Raw genomic sequence first — 23,282 nt, forward strand, 5'->3', positions numbered from 1 at the left:
AGGCTTCTAAGGTTGTCCAATTGCTTTAGGGCCAACCTTGTCCAAATGTGCATATGTGGGATTTTCTTCATAAGTACACTTTTCCTTGTCCAAATTTGATGATCTTTAGGTCGGTTCTAGTCCTCTCGAAAAGAGGAATTCAATGCAATCATCATCTCCATCAAATAAGCTATCAAAAGTGGAATTTTTCTGTATTTGCATAATTTAACAATTTTAGGTTAAGTTTATTTTAGTTAATTATGTAAATATGTATTTTTATTTTGGAATATGGTTTTTTTAATTTTAATTTAATTATTAATAATTATTAGATAAGTGGTAGAGATTTAACCGCCATCGAATATTCTAAGATATTCATAATAGTATACATAAATCAAAGGTTGAGATTTATCTTCAAGTAGTTATACTCTTTTTGCCCTTTCAAATAAATTGATTAATTAAAAGAATGACAAATGAATGAGTGTCATATGAAGTGAGTTATGGTTTTTTGAGCATATGGTATTGACAATCCATGGTATTGACTCATGATATTCTAACAAAGCCTATTTATAAATTGAAAATCTCCATGCTAAAGTGGATTAAATATCCATTATTAAGAATCTTGTTCCATTTTTTTAAATGTATATATGTTTAGCTTAAATGTTAATTTTTTATATTAATAATGATAATTTAAAATAAATTTATAATTTAGGTATTTTTTTTAATAATAATTTTAACAATGTGAAATGTATCATATAATAAGTATTTTAATGTTTATTATAAATTGAATTTTATTGATCTTTATTAGTCATTTAATTTATATCACTATGCTGATATTTTTAAATTAATACAATGTATATTTATATACAAAATTAAATAATTATAATCACCATACATCATTAAAAAAAATATTTTCCAATAATTTTAAATGTTAGGTAAATAAGTTGATGTTATTGTTACTGAAATATTGTTAGTAAATCAACATATTGTATATGTCTTTAAATTAAATCCATGTTAGTTGCTTTACACTCATTATTTGAGAATTAGTTCTTATCTTTTATAGATAAATATAGCAATTTAACAACATTTTAGAACAAGGGTTTTAATTTTAAATAAAAAATGCTTAAACGTATACTGTTAATTTGAAGATATCTATAAACTTATTATGCACTAAAAGAAATATAATATTAAAAAAAAAATTGTAAGACTTCACTCAACTATGGTAAGAGCAACTTACTAAGTGGTTAAATGTAAAAATATGAACGGCAGTCAATTGCATCCTAGCATTTATGGAAGCAACATGAAAATCATTAACAATTCATGGAATTTCCTCAATTTTAAGAGCTTAAGGAGTAGGGTAATCTACAAAATCCATGTCATTTCTCAACATAATCTTTTCTTATAATTTTCGATTCCTCAATTTTAAGAGCTTAAGGAGTAGGGTAATCTACAAAATCCATGTCATTGCTCAACATAATCTTTTCTTATAATTTTTTATTCCTCAATTTTAAGAGCTTAAGGGGTAGGGTAATCTACAAAATCCATGTCATTGCTCAACAAAATCTTTTCTTATAATTTTCGATCTGATGATGAAATGGGAGACTGCCTGTCGGGTTGAAAATCTACATTCCATAAACTCGGTTAGCCATCTCTATTCAAAGGAATTAAATGCATCTCTATTCAAAGAAATTAAATGCTTCCATAAACCTGGATAGCCATGGTTTTCGATAAAAAAAAAACATATAAAAATATTATCTTTGAGTTCAAACTTTTGTGATTCATATCATTTTGAGATAGTTCTTTCGGAATAAGATAAAATGGTTTCCTAGGAAAAAAGATAAAATAGTTTATGTATTAATAATTAAAATATTTTTTTAATATAAAAATAATTTTGTTCCAATACAAATTATCAACATGGAAGGAATTTTCTAATACACAACCTGAATCTGATATACATAATATGCATGGAAGGAATTTACAAATAGCAATGCAAATGGGAATCTCCTCTCGTAAGCTAAATTTGACAAAAGAACAATGGGCTTCCAAGCTTTCACCTGCTACACCTTCCATATTCTAGGTGTATTTGGATACATTTCGACGCATGTAGGCATATTTAAGATAAATAATATCAAAACTATGAATGTAAACTATATATTTATAATTCTTCATATAATCTTGCAAAAAACAAAATCTAATGTTCCAGTCTCTATATCAAGACTCTAAATGTAAAATATATATTTGTAATTCTTCATATAATCTCTACAAAAAAAATTCTAATATCCACTCTCTATATATGTTATATGCTCTACCCTTAAGCAAAATCTGATATTCCAGCTACTTCTACAGTGAGAAAGCCTTTGGTTCAACAAGCACATAACCTAAAAGAAATGTTCAACATGCATGTTCTTGGCCTAATGGATAAGAACCATTGTACTCTAACCTGTTGTTATTCCCATGTAGTTAGGTCAGTTATGGGATAGCCACTAGAATGTGCCCATGAAAAAATCAAATTTGCTTTTCACAAAGAGAAATGCATCACATCGCCAAGGAAGCATAGTCCTTATGCTTTCATAAAAATTGCAAATTGATATATGAAATGGAAAAATTAATTGCCAACTAAGGGGCAAAGAGTTGCATAATTTTTTGTGGTTAGTAACCACTAGCAACTCTACACATTTACATTTTTAATCCTACATATTAAAGTGCTAAAGAACACATAAATAATGGTGTGTAATAACTCTTGGAAAGTATATTTATTTACATCTTATTACTCTCCCTTTTTTATACAAATACTTGCTTAAATTTTCAAAGACTTTAATTTTGATTGGTTTTCCTACTAAGTCTAACAATGAAAAATCACTCCAAAAATATATAAAGGTTCATGGCATAAATATTTGAACTTGTTGATGCCTCGAAAATCACTGCAACAACAATGGGGGATAACCACCTGGTCCGGACCTTAAAGCAGCGCCTTTTCCGTTTGGTGTGGTGGCTCCGACTGGTTTAACTAGGTCAAGTTACCTTCTCCCTATCGCTATTGGTTTATGATGTATCTTTACCTACCAATAGACAAGGATATCAGATCACTTCTTCTTGCTGATCAGGCAAGAGAATGACCCTTAAGCTGATTTGGGTTCAACCAAGCCACAACTAAAATTTTGCGTCTTTGAAGAGAGGACTTAAAAGAATGTAGAATTTTACTCTAAATGCAAACTTATTCTATGATGCAAGCAAAAGAAACTAATCTAAATCCTATCTTAATTAGGCAAATATAGATCTAACCCAACTAAGAGCAAGATAATTAAAGTATTGGGATTTAAATATGTCTTGTTTATAATGAATATCAAGTTAATGAAGTAGTTCAATTAACTGATATTATGGTTACCAAAACACATCCTATTGATACCTCTTAACTGAAATAATAAACCAACAACATTCAGGAAGTAGTTCACAAAAATGATATTAATTATCAAATCAGTAAATCCAATAATTGAATAATGATATGTGGAAATAGTTCACAACACATTACCATTCAATAAATCAATTTATAAAGCAGATCTCTGAGCAAATAGTAACTCAGAAATCATAATTTAATCCACAAGAACAGAGATACATAATAACAAGATTGAGACAAATTACCCATATTGACAATAGTGCACAAACATGAATAAAATGAGACATTTTTGTTACCATAAAAATGACACTGATATTTAAAACAGTAGTATTAGAAATATCAATTTATTGCATCCATTTCTCTGTCCTTGGTCTCCAACAGCTCTTTACATTGCTTGAACTTCTACTTTCAAAGCTAAAGCCACAATAGTGCAAACTTTGCCCTTCATGCATAATTCAAGATACAAAGGGAAAATCCTCAATAATCCCCAGATCTGAGATTCCACTCCTCCCCACATACAACTCTAAATTCATATTACAGTAGTGCTTTTAGAAGTCTAAAATTGCAGAGGAGAGCAGCCCTCTAATTACATTCTGCAATCTGTTATTTATAATATTTGTGAAGGAATTCTTGAGAGAAGAGTTTGTTGAAGAGAAATCTGGTAAATCCAATTTTACTTGCTCAAAATTCTGATCTTCAATTGCTGGAGCATTCTCATTGATTGAGATCCTTTTCTCCATATTTCTTCCACTGTTTTCCTGCAAAAAGAAATCAAAATAATTTAAGATGCAATCAAAATATCGTTTCTGGCAATTAAATCAAATCCAATCTAATTCAATTAAATAAATAATTGAAAATAAAATGTAAGCTTTCTATTGATGCATGGGATGGTTTGATTGGCCAAGGATATCATTGACGAGTGAATCTGCAATTAGAAGAGGCTTGGACAAATGAAAATAAAAACTCAGAAAATTGATTTTGTTTTCAAAATTCGGAGCTTGATTTTCTGCCTGATTTTTGATCTAATAAATGACCAAATCTATTAGTGAAACCTCCTCAGAAATATTCTCCTTGATTTTATCTTTCCAATGAGTCGTCCTGGGCCTCATTTGGCCAAGTATAACTCAATCTATAAGCCTCCAAAGTTGATGGATCAAATCTGGCATGAATCTGGAAATTTTGTTGCTGGGCTAAAAATCTAATCCTAAATTAAGATTCTAATTAATTCTAAATTAACTGTTAATTATAAACTAAACTAATTATTAATAAACTATTTATTAATCTAATTAACTGATATCTAATTAGCTATTTATAAACAAATTTAATCTAATTAAAAAACTAATTAATATTAATCTAAATGATATTTAAATTGAAATTAAATTAATTAAATATTACATATATTAATTAATTTAATTAATATAATATATTACATATAAAATATTAATATAAACTAATATTTAAAAATAATAAATATATACCTACCTCCATTACTTTTTATTAACTCCATTCCTTTTAACCTATTTCGAATGAGTTTTGAAAACAAAACATAACATAATCTTATAATAAGACTTCGTTAATGCCCCTTTGCATTGGCAAATCGGGAGGATATGGTATCGGGGTTTTTAAACTTTGGCACAATGCAAAATCCCCGATCCGATTAAAAGCCTCGATCCGATCAGAACAATTTTATTATATGTTTTTTTTGTTTTAAATTTTAATTTAATTAAATTAATTATATTTAATATATTAATTAATGTAATTGATTTAAAATTTAATTTTAAACATAAAATTTTTATTTTGGTTTTATTTTTATGAATTTAAATTTCTAAATTACAGCCACTTTAATGAAAATAAAAATAAAACTACAACCACTTAAATGTTTGGGTTTTCGAGATTAGGATTTGATTCGGAAATTAGAGTGAATTTCTTAAAATCCCAATAATTAATGATTTGGCCGCATAACTAAAAAAGGAAAAATGTTAGTAAAAACTCGCTATGGGTTAATATTTAAAATGAATGCGTTATTGAACTAATTTATTTACAAAATGCAATATTGTACATTTTATGCATTTTTAACCCAGGCTAGATAAATGATGAGACTTCAAAGGAGTGCCATTTTCAAACCAGTTGACTAAATGAGACGAAACAAGCGTCAATGTGAAGCTTATAAAAAATCGATTCTAAAAAAGCAATCAAAACAAAAATCCAAAGAAAATGAAAAATTAACAAAAGCGTATGATAATCAACTAAATAAAAATCTTAAAAGGTGTTTAGCCAAAAAAATTTATAGAAAGGGTCCCCATTATTTGAGTCGAGCAAATCAATAATGGGAGGGTTGTGTTTTCACCACAACAATGGCGACACACGGGAGAAGAACCAGTTATCTCTGTTTGATATGAATGAGATTTTCCTAAAATTAAAGTAAAAATAATTAAAGAAGAGAGAATTATTTTTTGGAATGCTTGACTAGGTTCATTAATCTTAATAAAAACAAGAATCATCTATCTGTAATTTTTCTCAAAATTTCTCATAAATTAAAATATTTCAAAATTCTATATTAGTCCTTAATTAGTTGTAGAGATAAAGCAGGGGTCACTTTACAACTTAGCTTTTAAAATATACTCATTTGTCACAGGTAGAGCCACTGCTGCCAGCAAACATCTATAGTCTTGGCAGGGTTACCTTTTAATCATCAATGGTTCAGAATCCCATCTCTTTAAAAATTATTGATCTAGAAATAAATCCATATATATATATGTTTATTTTCTTTTTTATTTTTATTTTTTAATTCTTAAAAGTCATTGTCCTGGTTTGGTAGCCAGATAGTTGACAATGCTATTCACTAGTTATAATTAGACCGAACAAGCTGGCTCGTGATGAGACCCCTTGTCTTATAGTTGTTTGCAATCATAAGCCATTACCCTGGTTTGTTTAGCAGTGTTGGTAATGTCAGCCTATTTTTCCCCTATGATCATGGTAAGCAGGCTCATGATAAGACCTCTTATCTTTTAAGTTCAAATATATTTTTGGATTACACTTTAGAAAAATAAAACTCTTTGGGACAGGGAGGATTATTGACTCCTTAAGAGTTAAGAATGACAATTTCAGAGTTAAAGGTGTTTTGCTGTAAAGTGTCTTTACTTGGTTAAAATAACTTTTCTTCGAAGATCACATGAAATATCATTTGTCGACGCATTTCGAACCAACCAGTGTGGTTCATCGTTAGGACAAGTTGAAGAAACAGATCCAGCTTAGCATGTTAAATAGACCGAGCAGAGCCTCCAACGGCTAATTTGACCAACCGCTAATATTGACTATTGGACCAGGATCAAAACTTTTTTAATAATAAAAAAAAGGAGATAAGTTATACAGGGAACCAATCCCTTAATAAATAAATAATTTAAATTAGTGATAATAGTTAGTTAAAAGTTATTAATAAATAGTTAAAAATTATAGGTTAATTATTATTTAAAAGGAAATTAGTTGTAAAGGACCTCTCCTATGAATAAATTAAATGTGAATACAAATTAAAAATAAATAATAATAATAATAATAATAATAAATAAATAATAATAATAATAATAATAAATAAATAAAATAATAAATAAATAAATAATAATAATAAAATCAATAACAATAATAATAAATAATAATAATAATAATAAATAAATAAATAAAAACAAAAGGATAAGAAAAAATATAAAATTAGAAACTTAAACATACAAGAAAAAATAAAATTAGAAAAAAAATAGGAAAAAAAAACAAAAGAGGAGAAAGGAGGCGGAAAAATGACTAGGAAAGGAGTGCTGGGACCCAACACCTACTAATTTTCCAACCATCTTCTCTATTGAGATTGTTCGGCCTCTTTTCAATCTCAAGCGCTTCCCTAAATTTCCGATGATGGAAGTGCGAAACCTTAGCAATAACACTAGCCTCCTCAATACAAATATGATGATTGGTTTTCTCAGCATGCTCAGCTAAAGCGGAAGACTTAGTTCGCCTATGTTTAAGGTCCGTTGAATGCTCACTAATCCTTTGATTAATGGAGCGATCAGTCTCCCCAATATAGGGGGTCCCACAGGAACAAGGGATCAAATACACACCTTTCATATCTTTAGGGTCGATAGGATCCTTCACTGATATGAGGGACGCACGAATGGTGTTCAAGGGCCTAAAGGTCACAACGACATAATGCCTCCTGAGAATCCTTTAAATCTTATCAGTAGTCCCCTGAACATACGGAATATGGACACCTGGAACACGTTCCTTGGGTTCCCTTTTAGACAGAGAATTCTTGGAAGCTTTAAAGAAAGCCTCCTGACCCATGTATCTACTATAACCATTCTCAACAAAGACATCAAGGAGATGGGATTTCTCTTTCTCAAAGCTCTACTTATCCGAGATCCTTAGGGCTCTAGTAGCAAGGGTATTGAGAACACCCATCTTTTGAGCCGGGAAATGGTGGGAACTGGCATGAAGATACTGCTCAGTGTGGGTTTTCTTCTGAAAAACCTGGTGGGCGAGGGAACCATCACTATTCTTAGAAATAAGAATATCGAGGAATGGAAGGAAACCATCAACTTCCTGCTCTTTAGTGAACTTAATGGCAGAGGATTGATTATTGAGATGATCGAAGAATAGATCTAATTCTTCTTGGTCGTGCGACCAGATAACATTGGTATCATCCACAAATCTTTTCCAAAGCTTAGGCAAGAGCCGGGAAGAGTTTAGAGCCTTGGACTCAAAATCTTCCATAAAAATATTAGCAACAACAGGGGAAAGGGGTAAGCCCATGGCAACCCCACAGGTTTGCTCGTAGAACTCTCCCTCAAAACATAAAAAGGTGGAAGTGAGACAGATCTCAACTAACTTAGCAGTGTCAAGATCTGTTAGACGGTTGATCACATCCATGGCCTCATTAATAGGGATGCAAGTGAACAAGGAAACAACATCAAAACTAACAAGAATGTCCCCAAGGTCAAGCTTGATGTCCTTGAGCTCCTCAATAAATGAAGCAGAGTCTTTTACGAAGGACTCCGTACAACCAACCAAGGGCTTAAGCTTTAACGCAAGGAACTTAGCAAGAAGGTAGGTCGGACCTCCAATGGTGTTGACAATGGGCCTTAAGGGGGCTCCACCCTTGTGAATCTTGGGGAGACCATAGATTCTAGGAGTGATAGGGTTGCTCTCAATGAGTTTATGATGCAAGGGACTCATTGAGCTAATGGATTTAATGGCAAGGGCCACATTCCTAGCAACCTTCTTTAAGGGATTCTTGGGAAGCTTTTTGTAGCTACCACTATTTTGAAGATGATCCAACATCTTGCTGCGGTAATCAGCCTTGTTAAGAATGACGGCTGCACCACCCTTGTCTGCCTTCAGAACAATGATATCCTTGTTCTGGTTTAAGGATCTGAGAGCTGCTGATTCTTCCTTGCTAGGGTTGCTCTTAGGGGGCTTAGCCTTTCTCAAGACAACCGCACAATCTTGCCTAATAGTATCCTTGATCCTATCAGGTAAACCTCTGATCCCATACTCTATGTCACAAATGATATCATCCACAGGGATCTTTTTCGGGGCTAAGGCAAAATTTAAACCTTTACCCAAAACTTTAAAAACGGAAGGGGGAAAGGAGAAACTGGAAAGATTAATAACCCTGTTACTAGAACAAGAAGAAAGGAAATGATTAATAATACCATTAGTACTATTATTTTTATTATTCTCTATGTTAGAAAAGTTTGTATTAAATACTGAATCTTCATTAATCTCGACCATCAAATTATTATTATTAGTATTAATGAATTTATTATTATAATTGTTAAAATTATTAATATTACAATTATTATTATTATCAATGTTAATATTATTATTCAAATTATAATTATAATTACTGTTCCTATTAATATTATCATTCTTATTAATCGTATTGATATTATTATTCCTATTAATCAAATTGTTATTATCATTCATAATATTATTATAATTAATATTCTTATTAATGATGTTATTATTATTATTCATATTATTATTATTATTATTATAATTATTATTATTATTATTAATGTTAAAATTATTAATATTATTATTAATACAAATATTATTATTGTTAATATCAATATTATTATTATTACTTATATTATAATTCCTATCAAATTTATTCAAATTATTATAATTATAATCAATATAAATATTATTATGTGAAACAATATCGCGTGCAGGATATTTACCCAACGATGAAGGGCGGGGAAAGGGGGTCGAACCTTCCCTGTCCACACCAGACCGACGAGGTAATCCAACTCCGGACGAACCCTCTCTATCCACACCAGACCGACAAGACCATCCAACTACGGGCATTGAGATCTTGCCATGCACCGAGGAAGCAGAGTGACCAGAATTCGGTAACAACGCAGGCGAAACCAACGGATCAGAACCCACACTGACCACATCCAACCGGCCAGCCAAATCAACGTTCGAGGACCAACTACGCAACGGGGAACCGGAGCCATCATTCGGAGCCTGCGAATTCAAAACCACTAGATCATAATCCTGGTTGGCCACACCAGACTGGCCTGCCAAACTACCCACTGGTTTCGAGGTCCTCCTACGCAACGAGGAAGCAGAGAAAGCGGCGAAATCAAAAGGAGAAACCGCAGTTAAAACCCCCGGATCAGAACCCTCCAGCGCAGGCTTGGAACCTGAAGAAGGCAAGGACAAAGAATAACCTACAACCCGGTTTCTGTCTTGCGATGCCTGATTTACGCCTGGAACAGAATCGCGTTCTGGATGATTGGCGACCGGAGGAGAGAACTCGTTATCCCCGGAGAGATTTCCCTCAACGCAGAAGCCGGGAAGAACGTTCTCCTGGGAAGCAAACCCCGACCTGCAGGGAGCAAGGACAGCTCGGTCATCTCCAGAGCTGCTAGATAACCAATTATTAAGCGCTGAGATTTGACCAGAAGAGACACGGCTACGGGAAGCTGCTCCCACGGATTTATCAAGAACCGCTGAATTCCCAACGAGCCTTTGAAACTTAGAAGCTTGATTCTGCTTCCGAATCTCCTCTAACTGAAGGGACTTCAGAGCCGAACAGGCATCTATTCTGGCCCAAAGGGAGGCCGAAAATAAGTTCCCGAGATCCAGATGCAAATCCAAAAGAAAACGAGAAAGTAGATTCAGGGATTTTCTGACCTTGCTGATCTCCGCCCTTATTAACGCCAAACTCGCCTTAAGGAAAACCTGATGGTTTTGGGGAGTGTGAAGGCGATGCTTAATCCGGGCAAAGACAGGGATGGTGGAGGAGTCTCTGCATCTTTTCAGAAACGCTAGATCTGACTTCAACCTTGAAACCTGCAAGCGTGCCCGTTCAAAATGATGGACCTTGGTTGCAATGGCTTTTCCGTGCAGGGATTCAATTGTAGAGTTGAGGCTTCTGTGATCCATATCAAGTTTACAAAATATTTTTCGGCGAAGATCACATGAAATATCATTTGTCGACGCGTTTCGAACCAACCAGTGTGGTTCATCATAAGGACAAGTTGAAGAAACAGATCCAGCTTAGCATGTTAAATAGACCGAGCAGAGCCTCCAACGGCTAATTTGACCAACCGCTAATATTGACTATTGGACCAGGATCAAAACTTTTTTAATAATAAAAAAAAAGGAGATAAGTTATACAGGGGACCAATCCCTTAATAAATAAATAATTTAAATTAGTGATAATAGTTAGTTAAAAGTTATTAATAAATAGTTAAAAATTATAGGTTAATTATTATTTAAAAGGAAATTAGTTGTAAAGGACCTCTCCTATGAATAAATTAAATGTGAATACAAGTTAAAAAAAAACAAAAAACTCTACAATAACTTTTCTTGACTGATAATAGAACTTTGCAAGATTCTAATAAAATTTTGGAATCTCAAAATTATTACAATTTTGATGAAAAATGAATTTTTTGCAGATTTTATGATACTTTGTCAACTTCTCTGAATTGGTAATCTCTTCCTTAAGTATGTCTACTTTTATAATAAGAAAATCAAACTTTACTAAGAGATTTAAGAAAAAGCTAATAGGTAACTATTAACAATTTTTCTCCATGAATGCTGACCATAGTTAGGTAACAAGAAGGCCTTCCATATACATCACGGCAAAGTCACCAAAATCAAAATTGAAAACCAAAAGAAAAGAAATCTTATGCTAAAGTGTGAAAAGAAATCAGCAAACAAAACAAAAAATGAAGAAATTTTAAAAAAAATGGAAAGGAAAATCCAAGTTTGAAAGATAAACTCAAACAAGAATGTTTATACCAATCTCTTCAACAATATGAAGAAAAAGAAAATAGGCATGTAATCGTTCCTTCTTATGTTGAGATTTAGAAAAATCATACCTTGCAGGGTTGTAAGTGTTTTTGGCTTTTTGGATAGCAGTGACGATAAAATTTAGCCACAGTTAAAATTTTCTATCTGATATCAATCTTCTTGTTTCAAAGCATCGTCTTGATCATTTTTTAATAACAGGAATGCTCAAAGAAACAAACTAATGGTTTAGAAATTCCCCGGTGTAGCTATTTCGATGAAGACTGTCGCTGCTTCTTGAAATTAAGCCAGGAGAAGAGTATAGACTTCGAAAATATGATCTGGCGGAGGATTGGAAGCTTCAAATGGAGAACTGCAAAACAGATTTTTTATATCAGAAAAACAAAACTGAAACTAAAGTAACGAATTAATGAAAGTGGGTATATGAATCTTACCATTGGATAATTGCTTTTGATCTTACCTGAAAGGTATCAGTTTCTCCAAACTAGCTGACTTCTTATTTTAATTAACATTAAAAACATGAAGAAGTCAAACTAACCAAAATCATATAACCCAAAATCATTATTTATTTTACTTACATTAGAGAAAGCAGTAAAATGTAAAATGGAATGCTTGGTGCTCAGGGGAGTTGAAATTAAAACATATGCATCAGAAATGAGAATGAGAATTTGCAGTAACGAATGTTTCTCAAAATATTATAAGTTTCATATAAACTCCATGATTTTATAAATTGTCCAGAATCAAGACCAAATCCAAGATAATAAAATTTAAATATGAAGATAGAGAGGTCTTGAATTCCATTTTTAATTATGGAATTATATATTTAAAACTAAAATGTATGAGAAATTGAAATGATTTTTGTATGCTGCAATTTTGTCAACAATTGCTTTTTTCCCATAATGGTTTCCCAATCTCGCTTTTAAAATAACATATCGCCGTATCGGATGATTCACATAACATGTTTCTTCACCATGCTTCAAGTTTAATTTGAAAGACTTCACCTTTTTTGTTATGCTATATATTGATTAAATGTTAATGGCTCAAAGGCATGCATTAGAAGCTATCGCATCGGTGGTTGAAATATCAGATTGCAGATATGAGAACATGCGAAGAAAATATGTGCGATGAGATGTAGTGATCACACTATTGAAGAGCTGTTATATTGCGAATCGGGGACAGTCATGCTGTAATTCTCAGATCGCACACCGCATCTTGCGATTTGTATTTTTCACATTGCGCTTTGCAGATTCGGAATAATGGTATGGCCATAAATAAAAATGCGAGGAGGCGATTGCGATATTGGCTATGCGATGAATGACATAACTAATCGGCGATCGGCAATCTTAAGCATCTGATGTAATACAATATGTTTCTTGCGATGCCGATATGCGATGAAGAGTGGACCCAATAATTTTATAATGAAAATTTAATAACATATCGGATCCAAGACATCGGCCCTTTAAAGTTATGCCCTTACTTTTATTGCGATTGAACAGACGCGATATTTTTTATGAATTTGATTTGAATTTCATATCAGGTTCGGGATTATATGTTCATCGCAATATCGGTAAAGTTGATTATTGGCGATTCACAATAATGGAAGTATACTTCAACTGCAAAGCTCTGATATGCGAAATGAGATATCGCATATGAGTAAGATAATACATCGGAGGTCTTTTATGAACAATTTGTTATCAAAAGAAATGCTAAGAACTACTTCCGATGAAATCTTATGATGCGAATGGTCTTATGATATTCCTTGAAATTTCAATTGGGTTTTCTAAGTGAAAAAAGCAATGTTAACGAATGTTCAAATTATAATGAATAAAAAATAAAATTTCCCTGAACCTGTTGCAAATTTGAAATGGGTTTACTGCTTACTTTATGTTTTGAAAAGAAATAAAAACCTGCAAATAAAATAGAACACAAATCAAAAATAAACTAAGGAAAAGATGAACTAATAATGGATGAGAATAAACTTGTAAATGCGTACCTGAAAGGAATTTGTCTATAAATTTTACCTTATGAATCTTCAAATTCTTCCTTCGATTTATCAAAATTTTGACTTTGTTCAAAATCATCTCATCATTTATTCTAAATATAAGTGTGCAATCAGCCTAAATAAAATCTTTTTATTCATGTCCAGGGAATATAAAATTTACTAGAAATAAATATGCAACTATGCTTCCCTTTTGAAGTGAAACAGCAATTTATTACCTCTGCTCATTCCGAATTAATCTTGAGAAAAATCTGTATTGTTATAGTGACTGTTCAATAATGCCTTCAGTAAATAAAGATGATGTGTTTTGCAGCATCAGATAATAAACTAAAGATTAGAATGAGATTAAGCCACTAATTGTGGAAAAATATCAAAACAGATTTGAATGTGTGCACACAGCCGAATGGACATCCTTAGCAAATTTCAAGGAAGATAATATGAACTTCATATGATTACTGTGAAAGATTAGACTGACTAATAATGATTGAATTAGAATTAAGCTTATCATAGACAGTCATACATTTCATGGGATAATGGGATCATGAAGCTTTTATATCCTCAAATCCTTACCATATAAATTTCAAAAGAAAATCTTAGAAGGAAATCTCAAAATGAAGAAAAGTGGCTTTGAGGCGATCAATGCCAAGCGCAACCTCAATTGAATTTATTCAAAACATTATTCAAAATAAGTAGAATAGAGGTATTACTGCAAGAAATTTTAAAAGGCAAGCAAGAATTAAAAGTTTCTGATAAGGAGAAAATGTTTCAGTGAACATGCATGAGAAAGCTGATTGCTTTGTTTTATTTTTTAATCTACAAAACTGTCAAAAACAAATTAACTATACAAAACAAACTAACTAAATTAATTATACTTCTATTCTAACCATATACATGAAAATGACTAGGTATAGTGATATTTCCAGTGTAGCCATTTTCTCATTTTTATTCTCGCATATATGTACAATTCAAATGCTAGTAATAAAAATACAAATCTAACTGAATTGAGGAAAATAAATTTGAAATCAGAATGTACAGTTATTGTTAGTAACTTAATTAAAATTTCTTTCTCTTGAAATTTCCTTTCCAATTGAATACCAACTGGATCATAGAAATCTGGATGGATTTCTATTAAGGATTGAGAAATGTTCAAAGGAAGAGATAACAGGCCAAATTGTAAAGATGAGATTTTAATTTCAAAGGCCTAAAAAAAATTGTTAGTATTATGTACAAATGTTAAATCATCGACAATTTTCCTTGAAGGAAAAATTTCCAAACAATTTTCAAATGGGTTAATGAAAAATGGATGGAATTCTTTCAAATAAAATGGAAAATTATTAATTAAATTGGATTGCTGGCCAGATTGTAAAAATACATTCTTTCGTTGATATTGCCTTTGAGAAGATAGAAGCTTTTGATAAGCAATGAACATCGATTGACATTGATATGTTAACAGTTTTTTATGTTCATGGTTATAACATGAAACTTCAATTTCCCAATAGGGCAATGCATCAATTGAATGTTTGATAGTAAAGTGCTCAATATGCCAGCAAAAAGTGTGAAAATTTTGCAAAATAAAATCAGAAAATAAATCTAAATTTAAACAAAATAACCGTGAAAGAAAAACTAAAATGAAATCACTATTTGTACAACTAATGTTACAGCACAATTGGGATTGCTTTGAAATGATTTCTTTTTCACAAGAATTGGCTAGAATTATGAAATTTAGGTAATTTCGAATTCCAACTTGTGAAATAGAAAACGAATTATGAATATGAATAGGAATGGGAGTTTGACCCTGATATGAATCATAAATTGGGATGTTTTCTCGAATAGTGAAATCATGAAGACAATTTGCTGCTCTAAAATGAGGATTGGTTGCGATAATTTCTAAATTGAAGGGTTCCCCATTCTCAGATGTTATCCGAAATTTATCATGAGGATTCTCTTGAAAAGAATAAAAATCAACATCCTCAATGTCAGAGTAATTATCATAAATGACTTCACAATATTCTCTACAATTCCCTTTTATCTCATCCGATATATCCAAACAAGGCGGAACAATAATTTCATGTTCATTAGTGGCAAAAGAATGATCAATTATTGTTTCTTTATCTTGATAAAAATTTATTGGTAATTCATTTATACCATCCTCTTTATTTTCTGAAATATCATTAATACCAAGAGGGGAAAAATTACCATCATTAAAAATATCAGGATAAAGGGAAAAATGTGAACCTGAAACAATGCATTTAAAATTGTCTTTGTTTGAGAACTCTTGTGCATTATGCTCATTGTAAAATTCAGATTGTAAATCATTCCTTTGTGTGTTCATGCTTTCTTGAAGAAGGCTGCTTTGTTGCTTTGATTTCGGCATTTGCTCATCATGGAGAAATTCATAAATTTGTACAACAATTTGCATTTTATTTACTTTGATTGCTGCTTGTACTTGTTGATTTGCAATCTGATTTTCTGAATTGACCGCAGAGTAATTTTCAGATTCCAAGGCAACTCTTTCTCCAAAATTGTTGTTGTTGTCTTCTTGCATTTGATTAGAAATATCTTCTAAGATTTATGAAACCACTTCATCACAATTTATTTACACATCCAAATTGAGATTCTCATTTATATTGGAAGGGGATGGAACAAAGCTTGAATTAATTTCATATGGATTGGGAACGGGAGGAAGAGAACAAATATATTCAAACCAATCTAGTGATTCTTCTTCGATAGGTTTATCTTCAACTTTAAATCTTAAACAATTCAAGTGAAATCGAATATTAAAATCATTAACAGACTCATTTTCAAACCTTCATAGATATTCAATTTCTTCACATACCTGTTCATAATCATAACCGTCAAATTTACAAATGAAAATTGTAACAAATTAATTCCAGCTGTGGATTGAGGAAACCGGAAGAGTTCTACACCAGTTTCTAGCTTTTACCGCAAATGTGAGAGTAAAAATTCTGCATAAAATGCCTTCATCAATTCCTTGAAAATCATAATTTGAAACGTTTTGAATAAATTGAAGGACATGATTAAAAGCAGAAGAATTTCTCTTACCATTAAACTTTACCTGAGACAAGAGTCTTACCACTTTGGGTAGAGTATTGGAAGATGTCCATCCATGGATACAACTCCAAATTGGAAGCTTAAGAGGAGCCATCGTGATTTAAAATATTAAAATTGAAAATACTCCAATAGACAAAAATCTCAGTCCTCCTTCTAGTGCCAAAAATGTTGATGCCTCGAAAATCGCTGCAACAACAATGGGGGATAACCACCCGGTCCGGACCTTAAAGCAACTCCTTTTCCGTTTGGTGTGGCGGCTCTGACTAGTTTAACTAGTTCAGTTACCTTCTCCCTATCGCTATTGGTTTATGATGTATCTTTACCTACCAATAGACAGGGATATCAGATCACTTCTTCTTGCTGATCAGGCAAGAGAATGACCCTTAAGCTGATTTGGGTTCAACCAAGCCACAACTAAAATTTTGCCTCTTTGAGGAGAGGACTTAAAAGAATGTAGAATTTTACTCTAAATGCAAGCTTATTCTATGATGCAAGCAAAAGAAACTAATCTAAATCCTATCTTAATTAGGCAGATATAGATCTAACCCAACTAAGAGCAAGATAATTAAAGTATTGGGATTTAAATGTGTCTTCTTTATAATGAATATCAAGTTAATGAAGTAGTTCAATTAACTGATATTATGGTTACCAAAAAACATCCTATTGAGACCTCTTAACTGAAATAATAAACCAACAACATTCAGGAAGTAGTTCACAAAAATTATATTAATTATTAAAATCAGTAAATCCAATAATTGAATAATGATATGTGGAAATAGTTCACAACACATTACCATTCAATAAATCAGTTTATAAAGCAGATTTCTGAGCAAATAGTAACTCAGAAATCATAATTTAATCCATAAGAACATAGATACATAATAACAAGATCGAGACAAATTACACATATTGACAATAGTGCACAAACATGAATAAAATGAGACATTTTTGTTACCATAAAAATGAAACTGATATTTGAAACAGTAGTATTAGAAATACCAATTTATTGCATCCATTTCTCTGTCCTTGGTCTCCAACAGCTCTTTACATTGCTTGAACTTCTACTTTCAAAGCTAAAGCCACAATAGTGAAAACTTTGCCCTTCATGCATAATTCAAGATACAAAGGGAAAATCCTCAACAATCCCGAGATCTAAGATTCCACTCCTCCCCACATACAACTCTAAATTCATATTACAGTAGTGCTTTTAGAAGTCTAAAATTGCAGAGGAGAGCAGCCCTCTAATTACATTTTGCAATCTGTTATTTATAATATTTGTGAAGGAATTCTTGAGAGGAGTTTGTTGAAGAGAAATATGCTAAATCCAATTTTACTTGCTCAAAATTCTGATCTTCAATTGCTAGAGCATTCTCATTGATTGAGATCCTTTTCTCCATATTTCTTCCACTGTTTTCCTGCAAAAAGAAATCAAAATAAATTAAGATGCAATCAAAATATCATTTCTGGCAATTAAATCAAATCCAATCTAATTCAATTAAATAAATAATTGAAAATAAAATGTAAGCTTTCTATTGATGCATGGGATGGTTTGATTGGCCAAGGATATCATTGACGAGTGAATCTGCAATTAGAAGAGGCTTGGACAAATGAAAATAAAAACTCAGAAAATTGATTTTGTTTTCAAAATTCGGAGCTTTATTTTCTGTCTGATTTTTTATCCAATAAATGACCAAATCTATTAGTGTAACCTCCTCAGAAATATTCTCCTTGATTTTATCTTTCCAATGAGCCATCCTGGGCCTCATTTGTCCAAGTATAACTCAATCTATAAGCCTCCAAAGTTGATGGATCAAATCTGGCATGGATCTAGAAATTTTGTTGTTGGGTTAAAAATCTAATCCTAAATTAAGATTCTAATTAATTCTAAATTAACTGTTAATTATAAACTAAACTAATTATTAATAAACTATTTATTAATCTAATTAACTGATATCTAATTAGTTATTTATAAACAAATTTAATCTAATTAAAAACTAATTAATATTAATCTAAATGATATTTAAATTTAAATTAAATTAATTAAATATTACATATATATTAATTAATTTAATTAATATAATATATTACATATAAAATATTAATATAAACTAATATTTAAAAATAATAAATATATACCTACCTCCATTACCTTTTATTAACTCCATTCCTTTTAACCTATTTCGAATGAGTTTTGAAAACAAAACATAACATAAGCCTTATAATAAGACTTAGTTAATGCCCCTTTGCATCAGCAAATCGGGAGGATATGGTATCGGGGTTTTTAAACTTTGGCACAATGCAAAATCCCCGATCCGATATCGGCATCGGGGTATGGTGTGGTGTCGGGGCTTTTGTTAAACAAGTTGTGTTTAAATCTTCCGATCCGATTAAAAGTCCCGATGCGATCAGAACAATTTTATTATATATATATTTTTTTAATTTTAATTTAATTTAATTAATTATATTTAATATTTTAATTAATTTAAAATTTAATAAACATAAATTTTTTATTTTGGTTTTATTTTTATGAATTTAAGTTTCTAAATTACAGCCACTTTAATGAAAATAAAAATAAAACTACAGCCACTTAAATGTTTGGGTTTTCGAGATTAGGATTTGATTTGGAAATTAGAGTGAATTTTTTAAAATCCCGATAATTAATGATTTGGCCGCATAACTAAAAATGGAAAAATCTTAATAAAAAGTCGCTATGGGTTAATATTTAAAATGAATGCATTATTGAACTAATTTATTTACAAAATGCAATATTGTACATTTTATGCATTTTTAACGCAGACTAGATAAATGATGAGACTTCAAAGGAGTGCCATTTTCAAACCAGTTGACCAAATGGGACGAAACAAGTGTCAATGTGAAGCTTATAAAAAATCGATTCTAACAAAGCAATCAAAACAAGAATCCAAAGAAAATGAAAAATTAACAAAAGCGTATGATAATCAATTAAATAAAAATCTTAAAAGGTGTTTAGCCAAAAAAATTTATAGAAAGGGTCCCCATTATTTGAGTCGAGCAAATCAATAATGGGAGGGTTGTGTTTTCACCACAACAGAACTGCATCCAAAAATTATGACATAAAAAAATTGAGGCAGTTATCCACGTGGCACACGGCTACAATAATACCTTCAAGTTTATGGTCCAAACAAATGTTTGAAAATTAATTTTTACAATAATATTGAAGAATAAATATTTGTTTTTCAAAATTAGACATTATAAATTGTATAGATCAATACTAAACTAATAATCGTCGACAACAAATCCATTGCAAAAACTTATAATTTTATTTTATATATAATTTTTAAATATATTTATTAAAAACTTATTATTCAAATTTAAAATAAAAATTTACCTAACATAAATATCAAAAACAATTACTATACTACTTGATTTCATAAGACATGAAACACATTTTCATCTTCCCCAAGTGAATTAAAGTATATCATAGTCAAATTTTAATTGTGAAGAATTAACAATCATTTGTGAAATATTTATCACATTGGATTATATTAAAATGTCTAAAGTTAAACAAACTAAAATAATAAATTTTATAAAATTTTAACCTTCACTTTTTTATTAATTAAATATTGAAAATTTAATTATAAAAATAATATGTATATTAAAAATCTTTATAATTTATTTATGGTTAGATCTAAGACTTTTTGTTGCACTGGTTCTTTGGTTAAAGACTCTACCTCATTTGTTTAAGAGTGGAGAGATATTAGGTTGAAACCTGGAGATTTGTTGGTTAGTTTTGACGTTGTATCTTTATACACTAGAATCCTCATCCAAGAGGCCATTGATATCATAAATTGCATCACTAAAAAAGACACTACCAAGTTAGTTGGCCTCTACCTCACCTCGACTTTCTTTAGTTTCCAAGATGAGTTCTATGAGAAAAATTGTGATGTTGCGATGGGTTCCCCTCTTTCCCCTATCGTCACTAACTTGTTTATGGAATATTTTGAGACCAAGGCCTTAGACACATCTCAATTTCACCCTAAACAATGGAAAAGGTTTGTTGATGATACTTGTGTCAACTGGCCTCATGGTCATGAGAAGCTGGATCTATTTCTTAACCACCTTAATTCTCAATCAAACTTCATCAAGTTCACAATGGAAGTTGAGGTGAATGGATTCCTTTACTTTCTAGACATTCTCCTTTCTAGGATGGATGACGGTTCCGTTTGTCACCAAGTTTTTTGAAAGAAAACTCACACAGAACAATATCTCCATGCTAGTTCTCATCATTTCCCGACTCAGAAATTCGGTGTTCTCAGCACTCTTGCTACTCGTGCTCTAAGAATCTCTGATGATAACCACCTTGAACAGGAGAAATATCATCTTCTTGAGGTTTTTAAAAATAATGGGTATATCAGATCTCAAAGCCTCAAGGCCTTTCATAAGGCCTGCAAAGCACCAAGAGTTAAACATGCTTGTGCTGATCCTATCTCTAAGGTTCATCTCTCATATATCCAAGGAACCACGAATAGGATTGCCCATATCCTTAGGAAGATTAATGTCTCTTCTTCGTTCAAGCCTCTCAATACCATTAAAAATTCTCTTAGATTTGTTAAAGACCCTATTGACCCTAAGGACACGAAGGGGGTCTATCTTGTTCCCTGCTCCTGTGGTATTCCCTATATTGGAGAAACAGGTAGGTCTATTAAACAGATAATCCATGATCATGTTGCAGACATTAGACACAATCGCTCATGTGCATCATCCCTAGCCGAACATGCAGAGAAATCGAAGTGCCATGTCTGAATTGAAGAAGCCAAAGTCATTGATAGGGTTGATCACTTCCACCACATGGAACTTAAGGAAGCGATTGAGATTAAGTGGCATGCCAGAAATCTTAATAGAGATGATGGTTGGAAATTGAGTATGAGTAAGAGCAGGATTCTAGCTCTCTCTTCATAATTCTACCTCCCTTTCTTCTCCTTTCTCCTTTTTATTTCTTTCTGATTTTTATATTTTTTATAATTTTTATTTTCATTTTTTTTACTATTATTTTCTCTTGTTTTCATCAATTATAGGCCCCTATTATCCTTATTAATATTCTTTATTTTCATTTGTTTATCATAGTAATTATTTTTTAGTGGCCTCTTTTTAAATTATTCTTATCTCTTTAATAGCCCCCTTTTTAAATTATGCATTTTTTAAACCCTTTAGATTTTAGTTATTATTTTATTTCCCTTCTTGACCATTCATCTTTCTGAATATATATATATATATATATATATATATATATATATATATATATATATGTGTTGCATCCTCCTCTTCCATTTATTAATATAACTAAAATATGTATATGCCTAATAATTTTTTTATATTTATATAACATGATGTAACCTCTTTTTATTTTATATATTATTAATATATTTCTAGTACCAATTCTTCACCTATAACTCTAGTTTTATATAATTCAACATTGCTATACTTTTATTTAAAGGGAATAAGCTAACCTCTATCAAATAATGATTATATAAATTGATAATATTAATAAATAATTATTAAAATATTGAAATAAAATATTTTAGATTGAATTATTCGTAAGAGCTAGTTTGTAACTAAATATATTTTTATTTAATAAGAACAAGTTAACCCCTAACAAATAGTATTAATAAATAATTATATTATATAAATTTATAATATTAATAAGTAATTATTAAAATATTAAAATAAAATATTTTATATTTACTTACTCCATAAAAATTATTTTTTAACTAAATATATAATATTTTAATAGACAACTCCTTACCACTAATTCTTAAATAATACTTTACTTACCTTATTAACTAATTTACCAACGACTAACTCTGGGCAATGATGCATCCATGCTATTTATCCCTATAGATCGATTGATTTCTCACCTTGTCCTGAGGATGAACAACATTAGTTGGTTCGAAACTTCGACCAAATCCTATTAATGTGATAAATCCGAAAGACTTATATCTAATTTATTTATTATTAAAAATTTAAATTAAATAATCATTCTTTAGGATTATAATAAATTGATTTCTCTTTCATCTAATTTTATATTTAAGATAATGTAAAAATAATCTATAGAAAAAATAATTTACTTATATTAAATACCTATAAAAGTTATTTTTAAAATACAGATTTTATTTATTTTTGAAATTTTAAAAATAGTTGTAAATTATATTATGATAGCATATTAAAAAAAACTCAAAGGAGCTCTAATTCTTTTGTAAAACAAGTGTTACCTAGTAGTTAGTACCTACCACTTAGTTTAAATATAGTTAATTGGAGTATGAACTTAGTTTAAATATAGTTACTTGGAGTATGAACTAATGACATGGTGTGAGATGATCAATTAAAGCCTTCATAAAAAAATAGAATTGAAAGTGAAAATGCTGTGCTAAAATGTTGCTTTTTGGTGAGCGCCCTACCTCATTGGCTGTAATGAAGCTTTATAACTTTATAGAAAAATAAATAAATAAATTTGAAAATGAAAATGTTGTGCTAAAATGTTGTTTTTTGGTGAGC

This window comes from Pinus tabuliformis, chromosome 4_2, assembly GCF_031772625.1.
Source record: "Pinus tabuliformis cultivar Carrire ecotype Pingquan chromosome 4_2, CPIR1, whole genome shotgun sequence".
Classification (NCBI taxonomy): domain Eukaryota; kingdom Viridiplantae; phylum Streptophyta; class Pinopsida; order Pinales; family Pinaceae; genus Pinus; species Pinus tabuliformis.